Below are 18,947 nucleotides of genomic sequence, written 5' to 3'. Positions count from 1 at the left end.
ATTCTGGAAAATACCAATTGCACTAGCAAAAACCCAGCAATGCAATTTACATGTTCATGGCCTTGCTGTTGCTATTGGCAAAATGTGCACGATACACTTTTTGAATATAAACATGCCTAATACAAGAGGTCCCTAATTAGTTGATCTCCCTCCAAGATAGTTTATTATATTATTTTTTGGCAGAATACTTTGGCTAATCCAATTGGCTAAAAGTAAATCACATTTTGGCCAATAGGATTGTAAGCCGGCCCACCATGGCAAGGTAGACTCTTAGGGCGGGTTGGGGGAAGAGAGTGTGAGAGGTATTGGGGATGGCGGTTTTGAAGAGAGATAAAAGGGATAGCTGGTCATTATGGGTACCACTCTTACACCCCTAAGTAAAAAGTCTGGAAACACGATGACCACCTGATAAATAATTGGGATCCATCTGGTTCCCTTTAGGCCTGGTTCAACATTGGGATCGCAAAAGGCAAATCGCAATCGCCTATGGAGTGTGATTGCATTTTTACCAAGCAATTGTGGCTCCATGTTGCAGTGATTACGTTTTTTCAGTCTCATTCCACAGAATGAGAACGGCACTCTAACTGCCACTGAAATGTTGCACGTAATGCACCTTTGAGATATAAGCACACTTCAGGCACTGCAAGGATTTACCACAGTTCTTTGCTGAATATCGGCTATCAGCAAAGAGCAGAAACGCTCCCCACCAAAAGCACACCAAGTGTGAACTGGCCCTTGAGAGAATTTGATTGGTGATTACAAATTGTTGCAACCTGCAGTGTAGAACTCAGGAGCATATTTAAAATGATTTAAATATACCCCCAAGTTCTAAATATGGCCTCCTCCTCCCCACAGCCATACCAATCCTCACCAAAAAGTTACAAAGCACAGAAGCGCAAACAAAACAAAAAAAGATGCAGGCCGACAATGGTAATTCTGGAAAATACCAATTGCACTAGCAAAAACCCGGCAATGCAATTTACATGTTCATGGCCTTGCTGTGGCTATTGGCAAAATGTGCACGATACACTTTTTGAATATAAACATGCCTAATACAAGAGGTCCCTAATTAGTTGATCTCCCTCCAAGATAGTTTAGTATATTATTTTTTGGCAGAATACTTTCGCTAATCCAATTGGCAAAAAGTAAATGACATTTTCGCCAATAGGATTGTAAGCCGGCCCACCATGGCAAGGTAGACTCTTAGGGCGGGTTGGGGGAAGAGAGTGTGAGAGGTATTGGGGATGGCGGTTTTGAAGAGCGATAAAAGGGATAGCTGGTCATCATGGGTACCACTCTTACACCCCTAAGTAAAAAGTCTGGAAACACGATGACCACCTGATAAATAATTGGGATCCATCTGGTTCCCTTTAGGCCTGGTTCAACATTGGGATCGCAAAAGGCAAATCGCAATCGCCTATGGAGTGTGATTGCATTTTAACCAAGCAATTGTGGCTCCATGTTGCAGTGATTACGTTTTTCGAGTCTCATTCCACAGAATGAGAACGGCACTGTAACTGCCACTGAAATGTTGCACGCAGTGCAGCTTTACGATATAAGCACATTTCAGGTGGTCATCATGGGTACCACTCTTACACCCCCAAGTGAAAAGTCTGGAAACACGATGACCACCTGATAAATAATTGGGATCCATCTGGTTCCCTTTAGGCCTGGTTCAACATTGTGATCACAAAAGGCAAATTGCAATCGCCTATGGAGTGTGATTGCATTTTTACCAAGCAATTGTGGCTCCATGTTGCAGTGATTACGTTTTTTCAGTCTCAATCCACAGAATGAGAACGGCACTCTAACTGCCACTGAAATGTTGCACGCAATGCACCTTTGCGATATAAGCACACTTCAGGCACTGCAAGGATTTACCACAGTGCTTTGCTGAATACTGGCTATCAGCAAAGAGCAGAAACGCTCCCCACCAAAAGCACACCAAGTGTGAACTGGCCCTTGAGAGAATTTGATTGGTGATTACAAATTGTTGCAACCTGCAGTGTAGAACTCAGGAGCATATTTAAAATGATTTAAATATACCCCCAAGTTCTAACTATGGCCTCCTCCTCCCCACAGCCATACCAATCCTCACCAAAAAGTTACAAAGCACAGAAGCGCAAACAAAACAAAAAAAGATGCAGGCCGACAATGGTAATTCTGGAAAATACCAATTGCACTAGCAAAAACCCGGCAATGCAATTTACATGTTCATGGCCTTGCTGTGGCTATTGGCAAAATGTGCACGATACACTTTTTGAATATAAACATGCCTAATACAAGAGGTCCCTAATTAGTTGATCTCCCTCCAAGATAGTTTATTATATTATTTTTTGGCAGAATACTTTGGCTAATCCAATTGGCAAAAAGTAAATGACATTTTCGCCAATAGGATTGTAAGCCGGCCCACCATGGCAAGGTAGACTCTTAGGGCGGGTTGGGGGAAGAGAGTGTGAGAGGTATTGGGGATGGCAGTTTTGAAGAGAGATAAAAGGGATAGCTGGTCATCATGGGTACCACTCTTACACCCCTAAGTAAAAAGTCTGGAAACACGATGACCACCTGATAAATAATTGGGATCCATCTGGTTCCCTTTAGGCCTGGTTCAACATTGGGATCGCAAAAGGCAAATCGCAATCGCCTATGGAGTGTGATTGCATTTTAACCAAGCAATTGTGGCTCCATGTTGCAGTGATTACGTTTTTCGAGTCTCATTCCACAGAATGAGAACGGCACTGTAACTGCCACTGAAATGTTGCACGCAGTGCACCTTTACGATATAAGCACATTTCAGGTGGTCATCATGGGTACCACTCTTACACTCCCAAGTGAAAAGTCTGGAAACACGATGACCACCTGATAAATAATTGGGATCCATCTTGTTCCCTTTAGGCCTGGTTCAACATTGTGATCACAAAAGGCAAATTGCAATCGCCTATGGAGTGTGATTGCAATTTTACCAAGCAATTGTGGCTCCATGTTGCAGTGATTACGTTTTTTCAGTCTCAATCCACAGAATGAGAACGGCACTCTAACTGCCACTGAAATGTTGCACGTAATGCACCTTTGCGATATAAGCACACTTCAGGCACTGCAAAGATTTACCACAGTTCTTTGCTGAATATCGGCTATCAGCAAAGAGCAGAAACGCTCCCCACCAAAAGCACACCAAGTGTGAACTGGCCCTTGAGAGAATTTGATTGGTGATTACAAATTGTTGCAACCTGCAGTGTAGAACTCAGGAGCATATTTAAAATGATTTAAATATACCCCCAAGTTCTAAATATGGCCTCCTCCTCCCCACAGCCATACCAATCCTCACCAAAAAGTTACAAAGCACAGAAGCGCAAACAAAACAAAAAAGATGCAGGCCGACAAAATCGTGATTCTGGAAAATACCAATTGCACTAGCAAATACCCGGCAATGCAATTTACATGTTCATGGCCTTGCTGTTGCTATTGGAAAAATGTGCACAATACACTTTTTGAATATAAACATGCCTAATACAAGAGGTCCCTAATTAGTTGATCTCCCTCCAAGATAGTTTAGTATATTATTATGTTTTGGCAGAATACTTTGGCTAATCCAATTGGCTAAAAGTAAATCACATTTTGGCCAATAGGATTATAAGCCGGCCACCATGGCAAGGTAGACTCTTAGGGCAGGTTGGGGGAAGGGAGTGTGAGAGGTATTGGGGATGGCGGTTTTGAAGAGGGATAAGGGGGATAGGTGGTCATCATGGGTACCACTCTTACACCCCCAAGTGAAAAGTCTGGAAACACGATGACCACCTGATAAATAATTGGGATCCATCTGGTTCTCTTTAGGCCTGGTTCAACATTGTGATCACAAAAGGCAAATCGCAATTGCCTATGGAGTGTGATTGCATTTTTACCAAGCAATTGTGGCTCCATGTTGCAGTGATTACGTTTTTTTCAGTCTCATTCCACAGAATGAGAACGGCACGCTAACTGCCACTGAAATGTTGCACGCAATGCACCTTTGCGATATAAGCACACTTCAGGCACTGCAAGGATTTACCACAGTGCTTTGCTGAATACTGGCTATCAGCAAAGAGCAGAAACGCTCCCCACCAAAAGCACAACAAGTGTGAACTGGCCCTTGAGAGAATTTGATTGGTGATTACAAATTGTTGCAACCTGCAGTGTAGAACTCAGGAGCATATTTAAAATGATTTAAATATACCCTCAAGTTCTAAATATGGCCTCCTCCTCCCCACAGCCATACCAATCCTCACCAAAAAGTTACAAAGCACAGAAGAGCAAACAATACAAGAAAGATGCAGGCCGACAATCGTAATTCTGGAAAATACCAATTGCACTAGCAAAAACCCGGAAATGCAATTTACATGTTCATGGCCTTGCTGTTGCTATTGGCAAAATGTGCACGATACACTTTTTGAATATAAACATGCCTAATACAAGAGGTCCCTAATTAGTTGATCTCCGTCTAAGATAGTTTATTATATTTTTTGGCAGAATACTTTGGCTAATCCAATTGGCTAAAAGTAAATCACATTTTGGCCAATAGGATTGTAAGCCGGCCCACCATGGCAAGGTAGACTCTTAGGGCGGGTTGGGGGAAGAGAGTGTGAGAGGTATTCGGGATGGCGGTTTTGAAGAGAGATAAAAGGGATAGCTGGTCATCATGGGTACCACTCTTAAACCCCTAAGTAAAAAGTCTGGAAATACGATGACCACCTGATAAATAATTGGGATCCATCTGGTTCCCTTTAGGCCTGGTTCAACATTGTGATCACAAAAGGCAAATCGCAATCGCCTATGGAGTGTGATTGCATTTTTACCAAGCAATTGTGGCTCCATGTTGCAGTGATTACGTTTTTTCAGTCTCAATCCACAGAATGAGAACGGCACTCTAACTGCCACTGAAATGTTGCACGCAATGCACCTTTGCGATATAAGCACACTTCAGGCACTGCAAGGATTTACCACAGTGCTTTGCTGAATACTGGCTATCAGCAAAGAGCAGAAACGCTCCCCACTAAAAGCACACCAAGTGTGAACTGGCCCTTGAGAGAATTTGATTGGTGATTACAAATTGTTGCAACCTGCAGTGTAGAACTCAGGAGCATATTTAAAATGATTTAAATATACCCCCAAGTTCTCAATATGGCCTCCTCCTCCCCACAGCCATACCAATCCTCACCAAAAAGTTACAAAGCACAGAAGCGCAAACAAAACAAAAAAGATGCAGGCCGACAATCGTAATTCTGGAAAATACCAATTGCACTAGCAAAAACCCGGCAATGCAATTTACATGTTTATGGACTTGCTGTTGCTATTGGCAAAATGTGCACGATACACTTTTTTAATATAAACATGCCTAATACAAGAGGTCCCTAATTAGTTGATCTCCCTCCAAGATAGTTTATTATATTATTTTTTGGCAGAATACTTTGGCTAATCCAATTGGCTAAAAGTAAATCACATTTTGGCCAATAGGATTGTAAGCCGGCCCACCATGGCAAGGTAGACTCTTGGGGCGGGTTGGGGGAAAAGAGTGTGAGAGGTATTGGGGATGGCGGTTTTGAAGAGGGATAAGGGGGATAGGTGATCATCATGGGTACCACTCTTACACCCCTAAGTAAAAAGTCTGGAAACACGACGACCACCTGATAAATAATTGGGATCCATCTGGTTCCCTTTAGGCCTGGTTCAACATTGGGATTGCAAAAGGCAAATCGCAATCGCCTATGGAGTGTGATTGCATTTTTACCAAGCAATTGTGGCTCCATGTTGCAGTGATTACGTTTTTCGAGTCTCATTCCACAGAATGAGAACGGCACTGTAACTGCCACTGAAATGTTGCACGCAGTGCACCTTTACGATATAAGCACATTTCAGGCACTGCAAGGATTTACCAGTGCTTTGCTGAATACCGGCTATCAGCAAAGAGCAGAAACGCTCCCCACCAAAAGCACACAAAGTGTGAAGTGGCCCTTGAGAGAATTCGATTGGTGATTACAAATTGTTGCAACCTGCAGTGTAGAGCTCAGGAGCATATTTAAAATGATTTATATATACCCCCAAGTTCTAAATATGGCCTCCTCCACCCCACAGCCATACCAATCCTCACCAAAAAGTTACAAAGCACAGAAGCGCAAACAAAACAAAAAAAGATGCAGGCCGACAATGGTAATTCTGGAAAATACCAATTGCACTAGCAAAAACCCGGCAATGCAATTTACATGTTTATGGCCTTGCTGTTGGTATTGGCAAAATGGGCACGATACACTTTTTGAATATAAACATGCCTAATACAAGAGGTCCCTAATTAGTTGATCTCCCTCCAAGATAGTTTATTATATTATTTTTTGGCAGAATACTTTGGCTAATCCAATTGGCTAAAAGTAAATCACATTTTGGTCAATAGGATTGTAAGCCGGCCCACCATGGCAAGGTAGACTCTTAGGGCGGGTTGGGGGAAGAGAGTGTGAGAGGTATTGGGGATGGCGGTTTTGAAGAGAGATAAAAGGGATAGCTGGTCATCATGGGTACCACTCTTACACCCCTAAGTAAAAAGTCTGGAAACACGATGACCACCTGATAAATAATTGGGATCCATCTGGTTCCCTTAGGCCTGGTTCAACATTGGGATCGCAAAAGGCAAATCGCAATCGCCTATGGAGTGTGATTGCATTTTTACCAAGCAATTGTGGCTCCATGTTGCAGTGATTACGTTTTTCGAGTCTCATTCCACAGAATGAGAAAGGCACTGTAACTGCCACTGAAATGTTGCACGCAGTGCACCTTTACGATATAAGCACATTTCAGGTGGTCATCATGGGTACCACTCTTACACCCCTAAGCAAATAGTCTGGAAACACGATGACCACCTGATAAATAATTGGGATCCATCTGGTTCCCTTAGGCCTGGTTCAACATTGGGATCGCAAAAGGCAAATCGCAATCGCCTATGGAGTGTGATTGCATTTTTACCAAGCAATTGTGGCTCCATGTTGCAGTGATTACGTTTTTTTCAGTCTCATTCCACAGAATGAGAACGGCACGCTAACTGCCACTGAAATGTTGCACGCAATGCACCTTTGCGATATAAGCACACTTCAGGCACTGCAAGGATTTACCACAGTGCTTTGCTGAATACTGGCTATCAGCAAAGAGCAGAAACGCTCCCCACCAAAAGCACAACAAGTGTGAACTGGCCCTTGAGAGAATTTGATTGGTGATTACAAATTGTTGCAACCTGCAGTGTAGAACTCAGGAGCATATTTAAAATGATTTAAATATACCCTCAAGTTCTAAATATGGCCTCCTCCTCCCCACAGCCATACCAATCCTCACCAAAAAGTTACAAAGCACAGAAGAGCAAACAATACAAGAAAGATGCAGGCCGACAATCGTAATTCTGGAAAATACCAATTGCACTAGCAAAAACCCGGAAATGCAATTTACATGTTCATGGCCTTGCTGTTGCTATTGGCAAAATGTGCACGATACACTTTTTGAATATAAACATGCCTAATACAAGAGGTCCCTAATTAGTTGATCTCCGTCTAAGATAGTTTATTATATTTTTTGGCAGAATACTTTGGCTAATCCAATTGGCTAAAAGTAAATCACATTTTGGCCAATAGGATTGTAAGCCGGCCCACCATGGCAAGGTAGACTCTTAGGGCGGGTTGGGGGAAGAGAGTGTGAGAGGTATTCGGGATGGCGGTTTTGAAGAGAGATAAAAGGGATAGCTGGTCATCATGGGTACCACTCTTAAACCCCTAAGTAAAAAGTCTGGAAATACGATGACCACCTGATAAATAATTGGGATCCATCTGGTTCCCTTTAGGCCTGGTTCAACATTGTGATCACAAAAGGCAAATCGCAATCGCCTATGGAGTGTGATTGCATTTTTACCAAGCAATTGTGGCTCCATGTTGCAGTGATTACGTTTTTTCAGTCTCAATCCACAGAATGAGAACGGCACTCTAACTGCCACTGAAATGTTGCACGCAATGCACCTTTGCGATATAAGCACACTTCAGGCACTGCAAGGATTTACCACAGTGCTTTGCTGAATACTGGCTATCAGCAAAGAGCAGAAACGCTCCCCACTAAAAGCACACCAAGTGTGAACTGGCCCTTGAGAGAATTTGATTGGTGATTACAAATTGTTGCAACCTGCAGTGTAGAACTCAGGAGCATATTTAAAATGATTTAAATATACCCCCAAGTTCTCAATATGGCCTCCTCCTCCCCACAGCCATACCAATCCTCACCAAAAAGTTACAAAGCACAGAAGCGCAAACAAAACAAAAAAGATGCAGGCCGACAATCGTAATTCTGGAAAATACCAATTGCACTAGCAAAAACCCGGCAATGCAATTTACATGTTTATGGACTTGCTGTTGCTATTGGCAAAATGTGCACGATACACTTTTTTAATATAAACATGCCTAATACAAGAGGTCCCTAATTAGTTGATCTCCCTCCAAGATAGTTTATTATATTATTTTTTGGCAGAATACTTTGGCTAATCCAATTGGCTAAAAGTAAATCACATTTTGGCCAATAGGATTGTAAGCCGGCCCACCATGGCAAGGTAGACTCTTAGGGCGGGTTGGGGGAAAAGAGTGTGAGAGGTATTGGGGATGGCGGTTTTGAAGAGGGATAAGGGGGATAGGTGGTCATCATGGGTACCACTCTTACACCCCTAAGTAAAAAGTCTGGAAACACGACGACCACCTGATAAATAATTGGAATCCATCTGGTTCCCTTTAGGCCTGGTTCAACATTGGGATTGCAAAAGGCAAATCGCAATCGCCTATGGAGTGTGATTGCATTTTTACCAAGCAATTGTGGCTCCATGTTGCAGTGATTACGTTTTTCGAGTCTCATTCCACAGAATGAGAACGGCACTGTAACTGCCACTGAAATGTTGCACGCAGTGCACCTTTACGATATAAGCACATTTCAGGCACTGCAAGGATTTACCAGTGCTTTGCTGAATACCGGCTATCAGCAAAGAGCAGAAACGCTCCCCACCAAAAGCACACAAAGTGTGAAGTGGCCCTTGAGAGAATTCGATTGGTGATTACAAATTGTTGCAACCTGCAGTGTAGAGCTCAGGAGCATATTTAAAATGATTTATATATACCCCCAAGTTCTAAATATGGCCTCCTCCACCCCACAGCCATACCAATCCTCACCAAAAAGTTACAAAGCACAGAAGCGCAAACAAAACAAAAAAAGATGCAGGCCGACAATGGTAATTCTGGAAAATACCAATTGCACTAGCAAAAACCCGGCAATGCAATTTACATGTTTATGGCCTTGCTGTTGGTATTGGCAAAATGGGCACGATACACTTTTTGAATATAAACATGCCTAATACAAGAGGTCCCTAATTAGTTGATCTCCCTCCAAGATAGTTTATTATATTATTTTTTGGCAGAATACTTTGGCTAATCCAATTGGCTAAAAGTAAATCACATTTTGGTCAATAGGATTGTAAGCCGGCCCACCATGGCAAGGTAGACTCTTAGGGCGGGTTGGGGGAAGAGAGTGTGAGAGGTATTGGGGATGGCGGTTTTGAAGAGAGATAAAAGGGATAGCTGGTCATCATGGGTACCACTCTTAAACCCCTAAGTAAAAAGTCTGGAAACACGATGACCACCTGATAAATAATTGGGATCCATCTGGTTCCCTTAGGCCTGGTTCAACATTGGGATCGCAAAAGGCAAATCGCAATCGCCTATGGAGTGTGATTGCATTTTTACCAAGCAATTGTGGCTCCATGTTGCAGTGATTACGTTTTTCGAGTCTCATTCCACAGAATGAGAAAGGCACTGTAACTGCCACTGAAATGTTGCACGCAGTGCACCTTTACGATATAAGCACATTTCAGGTGGTCATCATGGGTACCACTCTTACACCCCTAAGCAAAAAGTCTGGAAACACGATGACCACCTGATAAATAATTGGGATCCATCTGGTTCCCTTAGGCCTGGTTCAACATTGGGATCGCAAAAGGCAAATCGCAATCGCCTATGGAGTGTGATTGCATTTTTACCAAGCAATTGTGGCTCCATGTTGCAGTGATTACGTTTTTTCAGTCTCATTCCACAGAATGAGAACGGCACTCTAACTGCCACTGAAATGTTGAACGCAATGCACCTTTGCGATATAAGCACATTTCAGGCACTGCAAGGATTTACCACAGTGCTTTGCTGAATATCGGCTATCAGCAAAGAGCAGAAACGCTCCCCACCAAAACCACACCAAGTGTGAACTGGCCCTTGAGAGAATTTGATTGGTGATTACAAATTGTTGCAACCTGCAGTGTAGAACTCAGGAGCATATTTAAAATGATTTAAATATACCCCCAAGTTCTAAATATGGCCTCCTCCTCCCCACAGCCATACCAATCCTCACCAAAAAGTTACAAAGCACAGAAGCGCAAACAAAACAAGAAAGATGCAGGCCGACAATCGTAATTCTGGAAAATACCAATTGCACTAGCAAAAACTGGGCAATGCAATTTACATGTTCATGGCCTTGCTGTTGCTATTGGCAAAATGTGCACGATACACTTTTTGAATATAAACATGCCTAATACAAGAGGTCCCTAATTAGTTGATCTCCCTCTAAAGGTGGTCACTAACGATCCAATCTTTTTCATCCAATCTTACCATTTCTATGTAATATAAGAGAATTGCCTATAGTATCCATTTAATACATTCACTCAATTTACCCTTTTACTACATAGATTTGGTAAAATTGGATGGAAAAGATTGGATCATTAGTGGCCACCTTTAGAGTAAAGCTAACACTAACTATTCCTTATGGTGGCCACTAATGATCCAATCCTTTTGTCCAATTTTACCAAATCTATGTAGTATAAGGGTAAATTGAGTGAAGATGTTGAATGAATACTTTAGGCAGCCCCTTATATTACATAGAAATGGTAAGATTGGACAAAAAATATTGGATCATTAGTGGGCACCTTAACCAGCTGAGCGGTCTGGACGAGCTCAGCTCGTCCAACACCGCCAGCGGCTGCCGCTCAGGCCCTGCTGGGCCGATTTTAATGAAATAAAAAGAAGCACACGCAGCCGGCACTTTGCCAGCCGCGTGTGCTGCCTGATCGCCGCCGCTCTGCGGCGATTCGCCGCAAGCAGCGGCGAAAGAGGGTCCCCCCAGCCGCCTGAGCCCAGCGTAGCCGGAACAAAAAGTTCCGGCCAGCGCTAAGGGCTGGATCGGAGGCGGCTGACGTCAGGACGTCGGCTGACGTCGATGACGTCACTCCGCTCGTCGCTATGGCGACGATATAAGCAAAACAAGGAAGGCCGCTCATTGCGGCCTTCCTTGTTTATTCTGGGCGCCGGAGGCGATCGGAAGATCGCCTCCGGAGCGCCCTCTAGTGGGCTTTCATGCAGCCAACTTTCAGTTGGCTGCATGAAATAGTTTTTTTTTTATTTAAAAAAAACCCTCCCGCAGCCACCCTGGCGATTTAATCAGAACGCCAGGGTGGTTAAAGAGTAACTGTCAGGCTGCAGAAGCTAATTTAAACCTCTATTCTCCTGTGTTAAACAGTTTAGAAGGAAGCCCAAAAGCAATTAGTGAAGATAAAAATCTCAGTTACCTTTGATGTGTGCTTATCTTAAAGGCTGTTATAGACCCATAAGGACGCAAGCCGCATACTAAACTGCAAAGCATTCTGGGGCCCTCCCCTCGGCTGCTAATGAGACGTTACAGCAGCTTGTGTAATCAGTCCAGCGCGTAGCACTGATAAATCTCGGGCAGAGTACACTGCAGGAGTCAGCTATTGTTCCTAGCCACATGGCTCATTAATATTCACTGCACACTGTGTTATTTAGTACCAGCTTTTCTGTGATCAGGAAGCAGGCAGGACATGACGACACATTTGACAGAAAAACATGGAGCCTGCCATGAGCTGTCAGGAGCATCTATCTCTGCATATACTATATACAAATTCTGTGAAATCCAAACGTGGACAGTGAAATGCATATGTAATGTAAGTACAGCCAATCTTTAGCTACTGATATATGTGTTTATTTTCTCTGAGACCTTATACCTAACAGCTCCTCTTTAAGATAGTTTATTATATTTTTTGGCAGAATACTTTGGCTAATCCAATTGGCTAAAAGTAAATCACATTTTGGCCAATAGGATTGTAAGCCGGCCCACCATGGCAAGGTAGACTCTTAGGGCGGGTTGGGGGAAGAGAGTGTGAGAGGTATTGGGGATGGCGGTTTTGAAGAGGGATAAGGGGGATAGGTGGTCATCATGGGTACCACTCTTACACCCCCAAGTGAAAAGTCTGGAAACACGATGACCACCTGATAAATAATTGGGATCCATCTGGTTCCCTTTAGGGCTGGTTCAACATTGCGATCACAAAAGGCAAATCGCAATCGCCTATGGAGTGTGATTGCATTTTTACCAAGCAATTGTGGCTCCATGTTGCAGTGATTACGTTTTTTCAGTCTCATTCCACAGAATGAGAACGGCACTCTCACTGCCACTGAAATGTTGCAAGCAATGCACCTTTGCGATATAAGCACACTTCAGGCACTGCAAGGATTTACCACAGTGCTTTGCTGAATACTGGCTATCAGCAAAGAGCAGAAACGCTCCCCACCAAAAGCACACCAAGTGTGAACTGGCCCTTGAGAGAATTTGATTGGTGATTACAAATTGTTGCAACCTGCAGTGTAGAACTCAGGAGCATATTTAAAATGATTTATATATACCCCCAAGTTCTAAATATGGCCTCCTCCACCCCACAGCCATACCAATCCTCACCAAAAAGTTACAAAGCACAGAAGCGCAAACAAAACAAAAAAGATGCAGGCCGACAAAATCGTGATTCTGGAAAATACCAATTGCACTAGCAAATACCCGGCAATGCAATTTACATGTTCATGGCCTTGCTGTTGCTATTGGCAAAATGGGCACGATACACTTTTTGAATATAAACATGCCTAATACAAGAGGTCCCTAATTAGTTTATCTCCCTCTATGATAGTTTATTATATTCTTTTTTGGCAGAGTACTTTGGCTAATCCAATTGGCTAAAAGTAAATCACATTTTGGCCAATAGGATTATCAGCCGGCCCACCCTGGCAAGGTAGACTCTTAGGGCAGGTTGGGGGAAGGGAGTGTGGGAGGTATTGGGGATGGCGGTTTTGAAGAGGGATAAGGGGGATAGGTGGTCATCATGGGTACCACTCTTACACCCCCAAGTGAAAAGTCTGGAAACACGATGACCACCTGATAAATAATTGGGATCCATCTGGTTCCCTTTAGGCCTGGTTCAACATTGTGATCACAAAAGGCAAATCGCAATCGCCTATGGAGTGTGATTGCATTTTTACCAAGCAATTGTGGCTCCATGTTGCAGTGATTACGTTTTTTCAGTCTCATTCCACAGAATAAGAACGGCACTCTAACTGCCACTGAAACGTTGCACGCAATGCACCTTTGCGATATAAGCACACTTCAGGCACTGCAAGGATTTACCACAGTGCTTTGCTGAATACTGGCTATCAGAAAAGAGCAGAAACGCTCCCCACCAAAAGCACACCAAGTGTGAACTGGCCCTTAAGAGAATTTGATTGGTGATTACAAATTGTTACAACCTGCAGTGTAGAACTCAGGAGCATATTTAAAATGATTTAAATATACCCCCGAGTTCTAAATATGGCCTCCTCCTCCCCACAGCCATACCAATCCTCACCAAAAAGTTACAAAGCACAGAAGCGCAAACAAAACAAAAAAGATGCAGGCCGACAAAATCGTGATTCTGGAAAATACCAATTGCACTAGCAAATACCCGGCAATGCAATTTACATGTTCATGGCCTTGCTGTTGCTATTGGCAAAATGGGCACGATACACTTTTTGAATATAAACATGCCTAATACAAGAGGTCCCTAATTAGTTGATCTCCCTCCAAGATAGTTTATTATATTATTTTTTGGCAGAATACTTTGGCTAATCCAATTGGCTAAAAGTAAATCACATTTTGGCCAATAGGATTGTAAGCCGGCCCACCATGGCAAAGTAGACTCTTAGGGCGGGTTGGGGGAAGAGAGTGTGAGAGGAATTGGGGATGGCGGTTTTGAAGAGAGATAAAATGGATAGCTGGTCATCATGGGTACCACTCTTACACCCCTAAGTAAAAAGTCTGGAAACACGATGACCACCTGATAAATAATTGGGATCCATCTGGTTCCCTTTAGGCCTGGTTCAACATTGTGATCACAAAAGGTAAATCGCAATCGCTTATGGAGTGTGATTGCATTTTTACCAAGCAATTGTGGCTCCATGTTGCAGTGATTATGTTTTTTCAGTCTCATTCCACAGAATGAGAACGGCACTCTAACTGCCACTGAAATGTTGCACGCAATGCACCTTTGCGATATAAGCACACTTCAGGCACTGCAAGGATTTACCACAGTGATTTGCTGAATACTGGCTATCAGCAAAGAGCAGAAACGCTCCCCACCAAAAGCACACCAAGTGTGAACTGGCCCTTGAGAGAATTTGATTGGTGATTACAAATTGTTACAACCTGCAGTGTAGAACTCAGGAGCATATTTAAAATGATTTAAATATACCCCCAAGTTCTAAATATGGCCTCCTCCTCCCCACAGCCATACCAATCCTCACCAAAAAGTTACAAAGCACAGAAGCGCAAACAAAACAAAAAAAGATGCAGGCCGACAATGGTAATTCTGGAAAATACCAATTCCACTAGCAAAAACCCGGCAATGCAATTTACATGTTCATGGCTTTGCTGTTGCTATTGGCAAAATGTGCACAATACACTTTTTTAATATAAACATGCCTAATACAAGAGGTCCCTAATTAGTTGATCTCCCTCCAAGATAGTTTATTATATTATTTTTTGGCAGAATACTTTGGCTAATTCAATTGGCTAAAAGTAAATCACATTTTGGCCAATAGGATTATAAGCCGGCCACCATGGCAAGGTAGACTCTTAGGGCAGGTTGGGGGAAGGGAGTGTGAGAGGTATTGGGGATGGCGGTTTTGAAGAGGGATAAGGGGGATAGGTTGTCATCATGGGTACCACTCTTACACCCCCAAGTGAAAAGTCAGGAAACACGATGACCACCTGATAAATAATTGGGATCCATCTGGTTCCCTTTAGGCCTGGTTCAACATTGTGATCACAAAAGGCAAATCGCAATCGCCTATGGAGTGTAATTGCATTTTTACCAAGCAATTGTGGCTCCATGTTGCAGTGATTACGTTTTTTCAGTCTCATTCCACAGAATGAGAACGGCACTCTAACTGCCACTGAAATGTTGCACGCAATGCACCTTTGCGATATAAGCACACTTCAGGCACTGCAAGGATTTACCACAGTGCTTTGCTGAATACTGGCTATCAGCAAAGAGCAGAAACGCTCCCCACCAAAAGCACACCAAGTGTGAACTGGCCCTTGAGAGAATTTGATTGGTGATTACAAATTGTTGCAACCTGCAGTGTAGAACTCAGGAGCATATTTAAAATGATTTAAATATACCCCCAAGTTCTAAATATGGCCTCCTCCTCCCCACAGCCATACCAATCCTCACCAAAAAGTTACAAAGCACAGAAGCGCAAACAAAACAAGAAAGATGCAGGCCGACAATCGTAATTCTGGAAAATACCAATTGCACTAGCAAAAACCTGGCAATGCAATTTACTTGTTCATGGCCTTGCTGTTGCTATTGGCAAAATGTGCACGATACACTTTTTGAATATAAACATGCCTAATACAAGAGGTCCCTAATTAGTTGATCTCCCTCCAAGATAGTTTATTATATTATTTTTTGGCAGAATACTTTGGCTAATTCAATTGGCTAAAAGTAAATCACATTTTGGCCAATAGGATTATAAGCCGGCCACCATGGCAAGGTAGACTCTTAGGGCAGGTTGGGGGAAGGGAGTGTGAGAGGTATTGGGGATGGCGGTTTTGAAGAGGGATAAGGGGGATAGGTGGTCATCATGGGTACCACTCTTAAACCCCCAAGTGAAAAGTCTGGAAACACGATGACCACCTGATAAATAATTGGGATCCATCTGTCTCCCTTTAGGCCTGGTTCAACATTGTGATCACAAAAGGCAAATCGCAATCGCCTATGGAGTGTGATTGCATTTTTACCAAGCAATTGTGGCTCCATGTTGCAGTGATTACGTTTTTTCAGTCTCATTCCACAGAATGAGAACGGCACTCTAACTGACACTGAAATGTTGCACGCAATGCACCTTTGCGATATAAGCACACTTCAGGCACTGCAAGGATTTACCACAGTGCTTTGCTGAATACTGGCTATCAGCAAAGAGCAGAAACGCTCCCCACCAAAAGCACACCAAGTGTGAACTTGCCCTTGAGAGAATTTGATTGGTGATTACAAATTGTTGCAACCTGCAGTGTAGAACTCAGGAGCATATTTAAAATGATTTAAATATACCCCCAAGTTCTAAATATGGCCTCCTCCTCCCCACAGCCATACCAATCCTCACCAAAAAGTTACAAAGCACAGAAGTGCAAACAAAACAAAAAAGATGCATGCCGACAATCGTAATTTACCAATTGCACTAGCAAAAACCCGGCAATGAAATTTACATGTTCATGGCCTTGTTGTTGCTATTGGCAAAATGTGCACGATACACTTTTTGAATATAAACATGCCTAATACAAGAGGTCCCTAATTAGTTGATCTCCCTCCAAGATAGTTTATTATATTATTTTTTGGCAGAATACTTTGGCTAATCCAACTGGCTAAAAGTAAATCACATTTTGACCAATAGGACTGTAAGCCGGCGCACCATGGCAAGGTAGACTCTTAGGGCGGGTTGGGGGAAGAGAGTGTGAGAGGTATTGGGGATGACGGTTTTGAAGAGAGATAAAAGGGATAGCTGGTCATCATGGGTACCACTCTTACACCCCTAAGTAAAAAGTCTGGAAACACGATGACCACCTGATAAATAATTGGGATCCATCTGGTTCCCTTTAGGCCTGGTTCAACATTGGGATTGCAAAATGCAAATCGCAATCGCCTATGGAGTGTGATTGCATTTTTACCAAGCAATTGTGGCTCCATGTTGCAGTGATTACGTTTTTCGAGTCTCATTCCGCAGAATGAGAATGGCACTGTAACTGCCACTGAAATGTTGCACGCAATGCACCTTTACGATATAAGCACATTTCAGGCACTGCAAGGATTTACCACAGTGCTTTGCTGAATACCGGCTATCAGCAAAGAGCAGAAACGCTCCCCACCAAAAGCACACCAAGTGTGAACTGGCCCTTGAGAGAATTTGATTGGTGATTACAAATTGTTGCAACCTGCAGTGTAGAACTCAGGAGCATATTTAAAATGATTTAAATATACCCCCAAGTTCTAAATATGGCCTCCTCCTCCCCACAGCCATACCAATCCTCTCCAAAAAGTTACAAAGCACAGAAGCGCAAACAAAACAAAAAAGATGCATGCCGACAAAATCGTGATTCTGGAAAATACCAATTGCACTAGCAAATACCCGGCAATGCAATTTACATGTTCATGGCCTTGCGGTTGCTATTGGCAAAATGGGCACGATACACTTTTTGAATATAAACATGCCTAATACAAGAGGTCCCTAATTAGTTGATCTCCCTCTAAGATAGTTTATCATATTCTTTTTTGGCAGAGTACTTTGGCTAATCCAATTGGCTAAAAGTAAATCACATTTTTGCCAATAGGATTATAAGCCGGCCCACCATGGCAAGGTAGACTCTTAGGGCAGGTTGGGGGAAGGGAGTGTGAGAGGTATTGGGGATGGCGGTTTTGAAGAGGAATAAGTGGGATAGGTGGTCATCATGGGTACCACTCTGAAACCCCCAAGTGAAAAGGCTGGAAACACGATGACCACCTGATAAATAATTGGAATCCATCTGGTTCCCTTTAGGCCTGGTTCAACATTGTGATCACAAAAGGCAAATCGCAATCGCCTATGGAGTGTGATTGCATTTTTACCAAGCAATTGTGGCTCCATGTTGCAGTGATTACGTTTTTTCAGTCTCATTCCACAGAATGAGAACGGCACTCTAACTGCCACTGAAATGTTGCACGCAATGCACCTTTGCGATATAAGCACACTTCAGGCACTGCAAGGATTTACCACAGTGCTTTGCTAAATACTGGCTATCAGCAAAGAGCAGAAACGCTCCCCACCAAAAGCACACCAAGTGTGAACTTGCCCTTGAGAGAATTTGATTGGTGATTACAAATTGTTGCAACCTGCAGTGTAGAACTAAGGAGCATATTTAAAATGATTTAAATATACCCCCAAGTTCTAAATATGGCCTCCTCCTCCCCACAGCCATACCAATCCTCACCAAAAAGTTACAAAGCACAGAAGCGCAAACAAAACAAAAAAGATGCAGGCCGACAATCGTAATATACCAATTGCACTAGAAAAAAACCCGGCAATGAAATTTACATGTTCATGGCCTTGTTGTTGCTATTGGCAAAATGTGCACGATACACTTTTTGAATATAAACATGCCTAATACAAGAGGTCCCTAATTAGTTGATCTCCCTCTATGATAGTTTATTATATTCTTTTTTGGCAGAGTACTTTGGCTAATCCAATTGGCTAAAAGTAAATCACATTTTGGCCAATAGGTTTATAAGCCGGCCCACCATGGCAAGGTAGACTCTTAGGGCAGGTTGGGGGAAGGGAGTGTGAGAGGTATTGGGGATGGTGGTTTTGAAGAGGGATAAGGGGGATAGGTGGTCATCATGGGTACCACTCTTACACCCCCAAGTGAAAAGTCTGGAAACACGATGACCACCTGATAAATAATTGGGATCCATCTGGTTCCCTTTAGGCCTGGTTCAACATTGTGATCACAAAAGGCAAATCGCA

Source organism: Hyperolius riggenbachi, chromosome 5 (genome assembly GCF_040937935.1).
Source record: "Hyperolius riggenbachi isolate aHypRig1 chromosome 5, aHypRig1.pri, whole genome shotgun sequence".
Taxonomy (NCBI): domain Eukaryota; kingdom Metazoa; phylum Chordata; class Amphibia; order Anura; family Hyperoliidae; genus Hyperolius; species Hyperolius riggenbachi.
The sequence above is the reverse complement of the archived record's forward strand: the minus strand, read 5'-3'. Positions refer to the sequence as shown.